The 14,486-nt window shown below is 42.0% G+C and overlaps 1 protein-coding gene across 1 annotated transcript in view; it reads right to left on the bottom strand.

Moving 5' to 3' along the window:
* The window catches only part of PCGF5 (polycomb group ring finger 5), a 99,033-nt gene extending 92,961 nt beyond the window's left edge, over positions 1-6,072 (bottom strand). The window contains exon 1 of the mRNA XM_081268038.1: positions 5,484-6,072. The gene's annotated coding sequence lies outside the window, so the exon portion shown is untranslated. The remainder of the gene's footprint in view (positions 1-5,483) is intronic.
* Positions 6,073-14,486: the final 8,414 nt, after the last annotated feature.

The raw sequence follows: 14,486 nt of genomic DNA, 5'->3' as shown, positions 1-14,486 counted from the left end.
ATTGCCTAATGAACCCTGCTCTTCAAAGGCTACTAATAATGGTCTCACTGACTAATCTAATGAGCACCTGCAATTCTTCAATTTCAGCCCCTCAATTTTATTAGGCTCCTCCAAATTCTCCTTCCTTGCCTTTCTTTTTCTAAAAAATATTTTTAGTTGTAGGTAAACATAATAACTTTTTAAAATTATTATGTGGTGCTGAGGATCGAACCTAATATATAAACCATATCACCTATCTTTTCCTCATTCTCTTATGCTTCTCTTTTCAGTATCTTGGCTTCTACCTTCTGTCTTTCTCCAAGACTTCAAATATTCTTTCCCAAGGCTCTGCCCAGGCCTCTTATTATTCTCACCTACACACTCTGGATATCCTCATAGGTTTATTATCCTCCCCCAAAAGAATGCCTCCAATCTTTCTGTTTTAATGGTTCTCATTCATCTAGATAGTTCTTAGGCACAAAAAAGTTAACATATCCAATTCCTAATATATAAACATCTCCATAAATTAGACAGATATTTATTGATAGAGCACTACCTGCAGGTATATTATTAGTGGTTTTTCCTGAGCATCTATTTGAATTCCTATCAATCCCATCCTAGGTTACTCAGCTTCTATTTTTGATTCTCCCTCAACTCCCACATGCAATGAGCCAATAAATTCTCTTGCATGTACTTCTAAATGTATCTCAGCCAACTTGATTGCCCCCACCCTAATTTAGGTTATCATCCCTTCTTTTCTGGAGACTATTTTAACAGTTTCCTAACTGGGACTACCCATGGTTCCCAATGCAGATCAGTCTTAAAGCACAGCTTTGAACACACCATTTCCCCACTTAGCATATCTTTGGTGGTTCTCTAATCAACAGGCTTAGTCTAGCATTTGAGATGCTTCACAATGTGTTCCTAATCTTCCCATGCCGCCTTCTCTCCCATTAAACTGCTTCCATGCTCCTCAATCTCCATCATAACCACTTTCTTCTCCATTCCTGCATAAGCTCCTATATTCTTTGCTTCAAATCTTAATAAAGGCTGGTTTCCAAATTTCTGCTAGTTGATGTCCGACCAATTCTTTAAGGCCTTGCTCAAAATTCCCTAATACTTTCCCCAAATTTTCGTGTAGTAATAGATTTTTTTTTCCTTCTCTTAAAAGCATTTTCTTTGTGCCTCTGTCATAGTTCTTCCATGTAACACAGGCTCTCATTACCTGTCTTACCCTCTATATGACTGTTGAGCTTCTCAAAGGAAGAATTAACCCATGTCCTCCTTGTACTGCCTGACCTATAGTAAGCTGAGTAAGAGAACATTCAACTTACATTTGTATCCTATAATAATAAAATAATATTAACTTATTAATAAAATAATAAATTATACTTCATTTCATCAAAGTTAATTAAAGCAAATTCTTAGGCCTAGAAACTAACCATTATTTTGTAGTTCCTCTCATTAGATCAAGAGTATAGAAATCATTTTACTTAAACTAAAATCGCTGAGTTGTGTATTTTAATTGGTTCCCCAAATCATAAAGTGTCGGATAAGACATTAGAGATTCTTCCCCCATCCCAACCACAAATTCTATAGTTGAGGAATTTGAAGAATTAGAGATTATGCTGATCCCCACGGTCATACAAATCAATAGTTGTAACTATAGCACTTATTACTTATCAAGGGCCTCATACATAGCAAGCAGGCTCTTTATATATTATGCCAGTATCACAACAATCCTTCAAGGTAAAGGGCACCCTACCACCACCACATACACGCTTTAGAGATGAGAGAATGTCCCATGACATTAAGTAGCTTGCTGTATAGAATACTGCTTGTTAGAAGCAGAGCTGAGTTTCAGCCCCAACTGGTTGGCTGGAAAGACTTGGTTTTCTATTGAATACTGTGGCAGATACAAGCCCTACTTGATGTTCTGACTCCTGTCTCCTACTGTTTCTCCAGTGAATATGCCAACTAAGTGATCTGAATACTTAATAAGTTTTAAGTCATTAAAAAAATCTTGGGAGCATGAAAATTTAGCAATTAATCAGTAGTTTTACTGAATTTAAGGTTATTTACTGCTAACATTTTCTCATTTTTCTCTCTTGCTCTGTTTTTTTAAAAAACAATTAATTTATTTGTTAATTATTTTTGTGGTGCTGGGGGTCGAACCCAGGGCCTCATGCTTGTCAGACAAGACCTCTATCATTGAGCAGTATTGCCAGCTCTACACTGTTGTAGGTTGACTCCCAAGCCCCTTTCTTGGGTGCTGGGGAAATCAAACCTAGGACCTTGATTTCCTTGATTACTTGCTAAGTGAGTGCTCTACCACTGAGCTACATTCTTCAGCCCCCAACATTCTCATTCTATTATCAGAAAACGTCTTCAATCTAGAAAATAAATTTGTTTTCCTACTTTTCCCTTCTTTAATACATTTTCAACTTAAAAATTCATTTGTCCAACCACATTCAACAAGTTTCATTAAGTACCTAGATGTCCAGGGATATTGGAGGGTACAAAGCTGGAAAACACATACTTTTGCTGCCTGCATCTACTGACGGGAGGACCTCCACGGCTCCATGGGCGCTCAGGCTAATTCAGGGACTTCCAACAATGTAAGGCCTAGAGTAGGAATCAGGACTCAGTTCTAATCCCAGACTGTATCTTGGGCAAATCATCTCACTATGCCTTAATTTCCTCAGTAAACAGATTGTTAAAAAGGAAAGAACTGTGCCAAATAATTTCAAGGTCTCTTTTAGCTCTAAAATTTGATCTTCTTTGAGATAACTCTTGAGATTAAGCTTCTAAAAGTGATCACAGTTACTGTTATGAAAAGTGCACACTCTTCTTTAACTTTGGAGTACTAAATTATAAAAAGTATTGCTACAAGATTAAAACTGATTAGTATGCATCCAAAGTTTATTATTTATAACAAAGTTTATCAAAGTTAATCATCTACAAGAGTATCCAAAAATCCTTCTTTCATCACATTCTTGACTAATCTTTAATTCTTTACAATTCATTTAAGATGTTTACATTATAGTTGTGTTTTTTACACTGTAATTTTAAACAACTATTATGCACTCATCTATGGAGTTACTGATATTGACCACAACAATAAATTTGAATTAAGGCCTTTGTAGAATAAATCTTGTATTCATTTAGTCAAATTAATACTTTACATCTACTATAGACCTTTCCACACTACAGCTAAGTTTGAGGATAGTTTACAAGTAGTGGGGAGGAAGGAATATGGAATATCAGTATTTGAAATGAGTGGGAACATACCGGAATGTGAGAATTTTACTTTGCAGATTCTGCTTCAGTGTTTTGCACTACTTTTTCAAGTAGCACAGATAATATTTTTAATCATCCACTAACCTACACAGTAATGCACTTTTTCTTGACAAGGATCCAAATACCTTCTTCCTTCATACCAAGGTTAGGATGCTTAAAGCCATCTTGTAAGTTAACAGCACAGAAGACAGAAATCAATCAAAATTAGAAGTCAAAAGAGAAAATTAAAACTTTATCACTGTGGTGACTTCCCATAAAAGGCATTCCATTCAAACTGTCAAAGATAGCCCTACCAAGAAACCAGGAAAAGAGTTAATTTATTCACTCTTCAATAAATTCCAAGCGCCTAATATATACCAGGCACTGTTCTAGATGTTAAGGTTATACGCAGTGAACAAATGAAATACCCTACCACAGTGCAGCTTACATTTCTGTAAGACCTAAACAATATATCGAACACAATTAAATGCTATGAAGAAAATCAAATAGGACAGTGTAGTAGGGTGGTTGAGGTGGAAAGGGTCAAGAGGTTAGTAGAGTAATGGAGAGGGCCTGGGTGGATAGCCACTATTTGAGAGGAGCCTAATATGATGACAAAACTTTATTTATCCTACAAGTGTGGAGTGGGATGGGAATGAGTCAAGTTAGTGTTTAAGGGTGTTCACAGTGGGAGAAAAAATCTGTTTATGAATGGTAAACTAGGTGCTGTTTAGAATTTGGTCTTTAAAACAAACAAACAAAAAGCACAAAATGTAGTCTTTCAGATCATCCACTTAAGGAGCCACTTATTTTTTAAAGATACACTTATTTTTTATATTTGCTAATTACTGAATAGCTGCTTTAGTAGATGAAATTATTAGAAAGATTCCTTCAGAGTCCAATACCTCCCTCACTCGACACCATCCAAATTCTGAATGAGATAGTACCAAGCTCTGCAGCGAATCCGCTTTCCTCCACCGGTTCATTAAAGCAGCCAGGTAGAATTTTGTCACCCATCCAAAAAAGCGAAATAAGCCTTGGGGAAGATGGGGAACCTGACACCGTCAAAGTTAACGTGGAAGGGAGGGAAACCCGTCGCCCTTTTGCACTATCTCCCCTCAGCCCCTCCAGGCGTCATCACTGCAGAAGGGCCGCTCTCCCTGGGTCTGAGGCACACGGCGAGTACGCGCGCGTGTGTGTACCCCGCATGAATCATCCAAGCCGGGTCCGCGGGGCGATGATTCATTCACCGCCCTGGAGCTCACTGCCACACGTTCCGGGCGTACTATGACGGCCGCACACGCAGCTTCCTTAATATTAAACAAATGTTTCAAAGTACAAACGCCTGGAGCCAGAAACGTGTAGACCCGGGAGAGGGGGCGGAGAGGAAACAGCACATTTCGGCCGCGGCCCAAGTGTTCTTGGGGCTGGGAGGGGAGTGGCGGGCACGGTTGTTCCCCTACCCCACCCTGACACGCGCGCGGGCGGCGCCCGCAGGGGGCGCGGAGGGCGCACAGGTGGGTCCCCGCCCGGCCCAGCCTCTTGCCGCTCCCTGCCACTCGCGGAAGGCCAGAGCGTCCTCGCCGACGCGCCTCCCGCTCGCCCCTTTCCTCTCCGTGACATCTTATATAATAACCCAAGCTAATCAAAACGGAAGCGACGCGCGCTACCGGGGCCCGTCTCCCGGCCCGGAGGAGATGCTCGCACCCTGAGCCAGCGGCCCCCGAACTAGGCGCCTGGACGCACGGCTCCGGGGCGGGGGAAGGGCCGAGCGCCGACTCCGCTAGTCCCTCTTAGGAGAAGGCGCTACTGTTGCCGGTCCCCATCAGGAAGCTGCGAGCGTCACAAACTGCGTCAGCTTCTTCAAACACATTTCATGGTCTCCCTCCAGCACGGGAGCCGCTGCTTCTGTGACGGGGCCGCTGCCGGGGCTGGCAGGCGCCCCTCTGGGGAGGAGAAAGTTCCTCCGGGCCCTCCCCTAGCCGGCACAGCGCCGGGCCCGCCGCGCAGCCCCTCTCCGTGCGCCGCCCGCCCCGCCGCGCAGCCCGCACCAATGTCAGGTTAGGCAACTTGTGACCCTCGGCGCCGAGCGGCCCCCTCCCGCCCGGCAGGCTCGCTTGGCGCCGGGGGCCTTCCCTTAGCCCAGCGGAAAACAGCCACGCCAGAAACTTCCCCGGGCTGTGCCGGGCGGGGAAGTCGCCTTGGTCTCTGCGCATCGCCCTTACCTTGATCTCGAGAGGCCACGATCCGGGCGGGCCGCGCGGGGCGCCTGGTGCGTGAGCGCGCGCGCGCGTGGGGCGGTAGGTGAGGGAGCCCGCGCCGACGGGGGCGGGGCGGGGCAGCGGGGGTGCGAGCGGCGCGGGGCGGGGGGCTGGGCAGCCTGGCGGGCGGGCGGGCGCGAGGAGAGCGGAGCTCGCTGTGGCGGCGGTAGCGGCAGCAGCGGCGGCGGGCGCGGGGCGAGCGCGCCAAGGGGGCGGAGGAGTTGCCGTGGGTTTGTTTACGCATTGCTGCCCGGCTCGGGGCACAGCCCGCACTCCCTGATTGGACACAAACTGGGGCACAGCCTCTCGTCGCCGCCCGCCAGGCCTCCTCAAGCCGCCGCCGCACAGCTCCCGGAGCGCCTGCCCTGCACCGCCCACGACAGTGCCCGGGCCTGGAGGGGACGAGCGCGGCGGCTGTCCAGGACGGGCTTGGAGCCAAGCGTTCACCCTGGGCTTGCAATCGCCCACCTGTAGTGGACCGACCTTGGCAAGGAGAAACTCGAAACTTCCTAGGCTAGAGACTTCTTATCATCCAGCAGCAGAAGTCCCCCCCACCACACACACACAACACAACCTCATCCCACACATACTGACGGAGGAAGCTTGCCCTTGAATAGATAGAAAAGCTTCCCTAATGTGAATACGCTTCCTGTTTAACCTGCCCTCCGGGTACTAGAAGTACCTTCCTCTGCCTCAGGCTTCTCTACTTCTAATCTGTCCTTTGCACTGCATTCAACGTTGCCCTCCCAGAAGTGACCTTGCCACTCTGATGCTCAAGATCCTCTGATGACACCCCGTCATGGCCTCAAGCTTCAATGCATTAAACTCTGAGTCCCCCACAAGTGGGTCTCCATGTTTACATCTCCTCTACACTACCCAACCATCACCCTAAAGCCCCTAACTACAGTCAGAACCTCAGATGCCTGTCTCTTTACACTCTCTTATTTGGAGGCTGCTCTGTTCTCTGCCTGAAAACTCCGTTTTCCTCCACCTGTCAAAAATCCCCCTAGATTCTTCTGATTGTGGTTGGCATCATTCTGACTTGGGAGTCAGTCTTGTGCCTAGGCTGTAGCCCCACTAGTCTGTGGATTCCTTAAGAGGAGCCTGGTTTCAACAGGGTGTTGGTGATGGGAGAAATGAAAGCTGTGAGAATAATACCCTGTAGTCTTTCAATGTCTGCAGCGCTGCTGGGACTGGAAAAATTGAAGTCTGTATCACAAACTTCATCTTGCCAAAAACAAATGCTTCCAAAAACTGAATACACCCTTCGTTTTCCCTGTGTCTCTGTATTTACTTCCCACCACTATGTACCCCTATACTTATAGTGGGCACTTAATCCTTGGAGGAATAAAACTGAATTTTACAGAGCCGTTTCTTAAGCCAAAGCTTACAGTGATCAAAGTGAATAAAGTACACCATGGAGGAATAGTCAGGAACAGACATTAATGCAGTCATTTTACAGATATTTACTTGGGCTGGGAGCCCCCAGTACCGATAGCTGGTGTAGATTTGTCCCTGTCTGATCAAACACTGCTTCTAATCTGTCCTCTGGATGGACCCAAACCCTATTGGACTCTTGGGATGGCTGGATTCCTTTCTCTCTATATATGTGCTGCTTTATGGTCCCATTGGGAAAGTGTCTTTGAACTTGAGGTGACTCCAAATGAAAGCAAAGTTTTCTTTCCCAGACAATTCAATAGTGATATTTCAATGTGGCCAATTAGTTACAAAAGTATTGAAAGAACTGGAGTGCAACCAGAAGAGGATGAGGCAGTGTTGAGATTAGCAACTGCTGGAAGCATCTCTTCCCCTAGGGCTTGAGGGACTGAAAGAGAAGGTTGCCAGAACCATGAAAGGCATTGTGAACCGAAGCCATGAAGGAAGTGCAGCAACTGCTGGAGACCCCTTCTGGAGCAGGGTGCTGGGGAGAAATTCCTTGGCTACCCCTTTTCTCCCACCCTTCAGAGCTGCCCAGTGGTAGAAAGCAGGACAAGCCAGCGGACTTCAGGACAGAGCATGGTGTTGGTATTCCCACAGTATAAAGCAGAGAAGGAAAAAAAGAATGGATCTGAGAGCACAATAACAAGTGACTGTTGCCCTGAGCTTGGGTGCAGCACCTCGTTGCCTCTGGATTTCTCCTCCAGGTCAGAATCTACAGTACAACCAAAGGTTTTCTTCCCACGTTCCTTTCGCTCCTTTCTCTTTGACTTTTGGCTTCCATTCTCCTCCCATCCTTCTCTACCATGACTTCCTGACGTTCTTTTTGCTCTCTCTTCTCTATTTATGGCTCTCATTTTCTTCTTTGTGTTCCCATCTATTTCCTCTCCTGACATCTCTTTCCCCCACTGAGTCTCTTCTCACCTCTGCTTGTCATATCCCTCCCTGGGCAGGATTCAGCCTTCTTCAGCATGAAAGAGGTGCCTGGGTTTCTTAATAGGTAATGCAATTGGGAACTACCATGTCATTGCTCTTCTAGATACTACATTATATATTTTACATACATTATCTCACATTTAATCTTCATCTCCTACCTATTAGCTGGGCATTGGCTGAAGACAATTTGTGGCTTTTCTATTGCCTGTCACAGAGAAGGCTTTGTACAGGTCACCCACAACATTGCTGACAGTTCTGTTATGGTTCATATTTGTGTTTCCTTATACCCTTTCTTCTTAGCCTATATCTTTTCCCTTCACTAGCACAGATACTTCCCCCCAAATCTCAACCCATGACAGTCTAACCCAGTCCCACTCAAAATCTCCAAAGATCGAGATTGGCTACTGGGAAGAGGTAGCATTTCAGCTAACTTTTGAGGAAAGGATAGAATTTGAAAAGATATCTATTAAGGAAGGGCATTCTTGGTGGGACCGAAAAGAATATGGTCCAACTTGACTGAAATCCAAAGGAAGGCTAGGATAATTAGATCATATTTTGGAAATTTGTCTTTAGATCTCAGTTCTTTGAGCCTACTCAGAAATACAGATTAACTATAAATACAGTAAATACAGATATAATTCATATAATTAGAACCATGTTTAAGTCATAAAGAAATCTCAACATTGTCTAGCCTAACATATCCATTTATTTTTATAATATATGTGGTAGTACTCTTTATTTCTTTTCTTACTTATTTATTTTGGGGGTCCAATATAGGACCTTTCCTATGTGAAATTTGCACTCTACCACTGAGCTACACTGATAGCTTGAAGTGTTTATTTATTTATTTTCTTCCTTTTTTTTTTTTCAGTACTGGGGATTGAACTGAGGGATGCTTTACCAAAAAACTACACCCCAAGCCCTTTTTATTTTGAGATTTTATTTCAAGACCAGTTGCTGAGGCTGGTCTTGAACTTACAATCCTCCGGCCTCACCATCCCTGGAATGACAAGATGTACTACAGTGCTTCAGTGTCTGTTTTAATTGAAGAATCTGAGCCCTAAAAGACTTGGGTAACAAGTGACTTGGAAATCCAGGTGATTAAAATTTGATATTAGAGTTTGACTACCCCTTTTCAAATTTCTACTTGAAAAATGGTAGGTTATAGGATCTTGAACTTGTCTCTGATTAAGTCTTCTCATCTATATAGTAGATGAAATGGTGTAATCTCAGCCTCAGTGGATTGTCGTAGGAATTCTGTTACGTGTGAAAATATTGCTTTAATCAATTTGAATTACTATAACAGACTATCATAGACTGAGTGGCTTAAGCAACATACATTTACTTCTACAGTTCTGGAAGCTGGAAGTCTGTTGTCAGAGTGCCAGCATGGTCAAAGCTCTGGTAAGAGCACTCTTTCTTTTCCAGAGTGCTTACTGCCAACTTCTTGAATCCTCACAATGGAAAGACAGTGAGAGCTCTCTGGCATCCCTTTATAAGGGCACTAATCCCATTCATGAGGATCCAACCCTCATGACATAATCCCCTCTGAAAGGCGCCACTTCCTAAAATCATCAAGATCTCAACTGATAAAATTTGGGGATTCATGGACATTCATTCTATTCTCTATTAACATGAAGCACAATGCTTGGTATATAGTCAGTACTCAATAAGGACAATCAAATGTTATTATGATTTCCTGTGGTTCCCCCAATTTTTAAGCCCAATATTTTCTGCGTTGCATGATGTTACATCTTATGGTGCTTGTTTAATGCCATTTGTGAAAATATGGTGCCCCTGTGGTTTACTGTTGAAAGAGGTTCTCTTTTATCTTTGTAGTTCCAATTCCTTTATATTTCTTTCTTCTTACTCTTGCCAGCCCTGGTTCCCCCATCAGTCTTGGCAATCCTACCATACAGTAAAGTTCCAGAGGACTGAGGAGCATGAAAATTAGCCATGGACTGTATTTCATAGTCAACCATATAGTTTATAAGATCTGATACAAAATCTTACTAATTTAAATTTCAAAAGACCCAAAACTCATTATATTAAAGGGATTTGGATGATCTGCCCACAGAGTATCAAACCTACCTGCCTAAATTCTACTAGGTTCTTATAGGGACCGAGAAAAAGGTTTTCCTTAAATTTAGGGTTTCTAATTACTTAACAAAATAGCAATGGATGAGAACAATCTTCTTTTTCCCTCTGCCTTTCCTTTGTTAGTTGCTGGGCCCACTTTTCAAAACTCTCTCTGTCGCATGATCTTTATGCAGCCCACTTTCTCTGGACTGTAAGCATCTTGAGGCAATGAACCACACTTGACCTTTTGCCTTTAGAACCGCGCTCCATATCTGGAATGAAACAGGTGGCCACACATGTTGAACTGATTTGAGTAATACCACACATACCAAAGGAATCCCTTTCTCCTGCCCTTCCAGATCTTGGTCTCTGTAGCAAGTTGTCATCCTGCTACACTAATTCACTGGAAAGCATGACAACAGCTGAATGTGAAATAAATGTGCATTTTACAACATAAAGTACATTTGAAGAGGTTTATTTTAATGGTGTAAATCTAAGCAGTATTTTAAGAAGGCCAGGAAGACATTTTTTTGAGCAGCTGGACTTTTCCAACACCTTCGTGTCACACTACACAAACTGAAGCTTATCTTCTACAAATAAAGGCTATTTGACTTTCAGTGTTACACATTTTACTTTAGATTTCTTAATTTATAGACAGCATTGGTTCTACATATGGCTGAATTAATATCCTAAGTAATTTCTTAAAATGTATTATTTTCTTTAGTTTTTAAAAAAGAATAATTTCCTCATTTTTCTCTTTTACATCAAAGCTAGGATTTTAATCCAACACTTTGATTACTCCATGCCCCCCCTCCCAATACTGGGGAATTGAGCTCAGGGCTATCACTGAACTACATTCTCAGCCCACTCAATGCCTCTTCAATCCCTGAAATTTACCTTGTACATTCACTACTTCCTTCATATGCTTTTTCTAGGAAGTTGAAAGGAATCTGAAGGGTTAATTGTAGATCAGCTCTTCATTTTGCAAAAGAAGAAACTGAGGCACAGAAATGTTAGTGGCAGATCCTTGAGTTCCCAAAGCACCCATCCCATGCTCCATCTATGTGTCTTTAAAACATGCATAGTGGTGAACCTATCATTGCCAGACTTCCCTATTTCTGCCATCAGTCCATTGGACCCTTTTAGACTAAAATGAGTGATCCTTGACTCCTCCATATCTTTAGGCCTCCACTTCTACTTTGGTTTGTCTCTCTCTTATCTTTTTAGTCTGAACTGGCCATAATTGAGGGCATTTTCACTTGACAACTCTGTTGCTAGAATAGGTTGCTAAGGGTTCCATAGTCTCCAACCTCTTCTTCTTGGAGTAAGAGGAAGACCCAACCATCTTTTCTTTTTTTTTACTGGATATTGATCGTAGGGGCACTCAACCACTGAGCACATCCCCACCCCTATTTTGCATTTTATTTAGAGACAGGGTCTCACTGAGTTGCTTAGCACCTTGACGTCACTGAATTCACGGAACGCCTGGAAAGTGAGTTCCAAATCAGCAATAGAGCATTATGTTTTATTTTTAGCATCATCAAAGAGCTTAAGACAGTTAAATCAGACCAGCTGATGATCATGGTGCAAGATATGCCCTAAGGGAAAGAAATGATATAATATAGTAGAAACCAAAATTATTTGCAGGGAACCACTGGGGAGATTTCCTTTCCTAAATTGTCTCAGCCTCCTGAGCCATCCAGAACCAACTTAATATAACTCAAATTTTTAGTTATAACAAAATATATGCCATCTTGCCATATACAAACAAATTCAACATATATTTAGACCATCAATAAAATATGAGTTTATTATTGCCAAGTCATTTCAATTCTGAAAAATATAATAACTATGAGATCTTGGGTACATCTAACTTCCACAAACCACAATGTTCTAGGTATGTTAACTTGTGATATTATTAGTACATGGTTCTAACCCATAGTAATTTGAGGATTAAATGGTATAATAAATGTAAAGCACTTAATAATAACAGTGTGACAGTCAGCTGATAGTGTTTGTTGAAGCCCTACCATGACCATTATTTTGAGCTCTTTAAATGAGTTCCCTCATATTAACTCTATAACATAGATACCATTATTATTCTTAGATGAGAAAACTCAGGCCCAGAGGAATTAAGAAACTTTCCCAAGGTTAACCAGGTAAGTGGCTGAACAAGGATTCAAAACTGGACAAAACTGCTCACCATGGTTTGATATCCAGAACTTCATAAATGACAGTTATTTTATTGTTGTTATGTATTATGATTGTTACTTCATTCAATTGAGGGAAACAAAAAACTTTCCTCTGCTTTCATTTCAGATTTCTTTCTGAAATTGAGTCTTAGCACTACTTTAGGAAGAGATGGATAATTCTTTATAATCAAATGTGCTAGATATTGCTTGTTTCTGCTTCCCAATGAGAGGCAGGAGGGGTTCTGTACTGCCTGAGCCCTGAAATCACCCTGGTCTTCCTCATACCACTCTGCCTTCCTTAATATTCTCAATAAAATGGAAATCATACAGGAAATCTCTTATCAAGGCATAGCTCATAGTGACCAGCCAAAATTTTTTCTGATTATCCTTTACAGTTCCTCTAGGGCTTTCTCATGTAGAGGACCAGAAAAATTTTTGTTTAGCTCTGTTTATTCTTCTATCTCAGACATTTCTGCCTCAGAAGACAATTTAGAAAAGGGAATCTCCCCAGTGGTTCCCTGCAAATAATAATTCTTTGGTTTCTACTACAGTATTTCATTTCTTTCCTTTAGGACATATTTTGTACCATGATCATCAAATGGTCTGATTTAACTGTCTTAAGCCCTTTGATGATACTCAAAACAAAACAAAACAAAACAACAACAACAAAAAAACAACCATAATGCTCGATTGCTGGTTTGGAACTCATTTCCAGGTTTTCCATGAATTCTTCTTTGGCCCATTATATTTCTGCAACTTATGTGATACACCACCACGCCTTCTCTGCTCTCTTGCTACCCTCAAGTGTGTGTGTGTGTTTCCCCCTGAGCATCTGTTTATGTTTGAACATCTGGTATTTTTGATTCATGGCAAAAGTTGACCTTGGCCTTCTAATAATGAGATTTTTATAGATGCTAGAATCGTAAAATGTTAAAGCTGGAAGGACTTTTGTAGATAACAGAGGCCAACAGATTCCTTTTAGAGTGAGGAACCAAGACCCAGAGAAACCAAGTATCAAAAGCAAATCTACACAGACCATGGAGGGAGGAAGCTAGAACCAGCTCCAAGACTTCTGCTTCATTTGTTTCTTATGAGTTGAATTTAGATATCTGGAAATGACAAATGAGGAATTCACAAGGATCATTCCCAGATGATCATCTTTATATTAGTGGGGTTTTAAATACATTTCCAGGAGGCACAGAGAATAGTATTTCCGTGACTGAAAAAAACTCAGGCATAATAAGACAAGAGGTACAGAGCTGGGACAGTATCCTTAGTGGATCACCTTTCTTCCCCTGTGGTATTTTGTACAGCGCTGGTGCACAGTAAATTCTCAACAATATTGATGACAACAATTGTTAGTGATGAACCAGTTCCATATTTCTCTGCTTTCAGTCCTTTCCTACCATTTTATTCTCCATAGTGCCTGCTATTTCTGGATTTCAAGCCTTCTGGATGCCTGTCTCATCTACCTAGTTTAGGTTTTTTTTTTTTTTTTTTTTTTTTTTTTTTTTTTTTTTAAATGAGAGTGTTAGCTGCATATTCAGTATCTGCCTTCTATAGTAGATGGTGGTAATTTCAAACGGTTGTAAATCTATCCCCAAGCATATGCACATACTTTGATGCCTTTCTAAATTTGAGAAAGTATGTTCCTAAAGTTTTACCAGTTACCACACAAAAGAAGCTTTTTCTGGTCAGATAGTTTGGGAGAATACTGGATGAAACAAAATTAAACAGTTTAGAGTTGGTTTTGTTCTTAAGGAATTCTCAGATATTTAAAACACTAATGTAAATCCTGAATTTCTAAGGGCGATGTTATGGTTCAGATGTGAGTTGTCCCCTCCAAATGTTCATGGTAGACAATTCAGGAATGTTCAGAGGTAAAATGATCAGATTATGAGAACAGTAACCTAATCAGTGGATTGGCCCATTTGATGGAATAATAATTTGATTGAATGGATTAACTGGGTGATAACTGTAGGGAAGGTGGAGCATGAGGAGAGGAAATAGGTCACTGAGAACATTTTGTCCATATTGCCTGTCTCTGCTTCCTGGCTGCCACGAGCTGAGCAGTTTTCCTCTGCCACACGCTTCCACCATGATGTTCTGCCTCACCTTGGGCCCAGAGTAATAGAGTTGGTTGATCACAGACTGAACATTTGAAAATTTTAGCCCAAAATAAATTTTTCCTTCTTTAGGTTGTTCTTATGAGGTATAGTGGGTCACAGCAACAAAAAGCTGACTAACACTTTGGGGGAGGGTGGAGGGTGATAAAATATATAGAACTTTTGAAACATATTTGATCCTAAAATCACTTATTGAC

The sequence above is a fragment of the Spermophilus citellus genome (genome assembly GCF_964194105.1).
Source record: "Spermophilus citellus genome assembly, chromosome: 15".
NCBI classification, from domain to species: domain Eukaryota; kingdom Metazoa; phylum Chordata; class Mammalia; order Rodentia; family Sciuridae; genus Spermophilus; species Spermophilus citellus.
The sequence above is the reverse complement of the archived record's forward strand: the minus strand, read 5'-3'. Positions and strand labels throughout refer to the sequence as shown.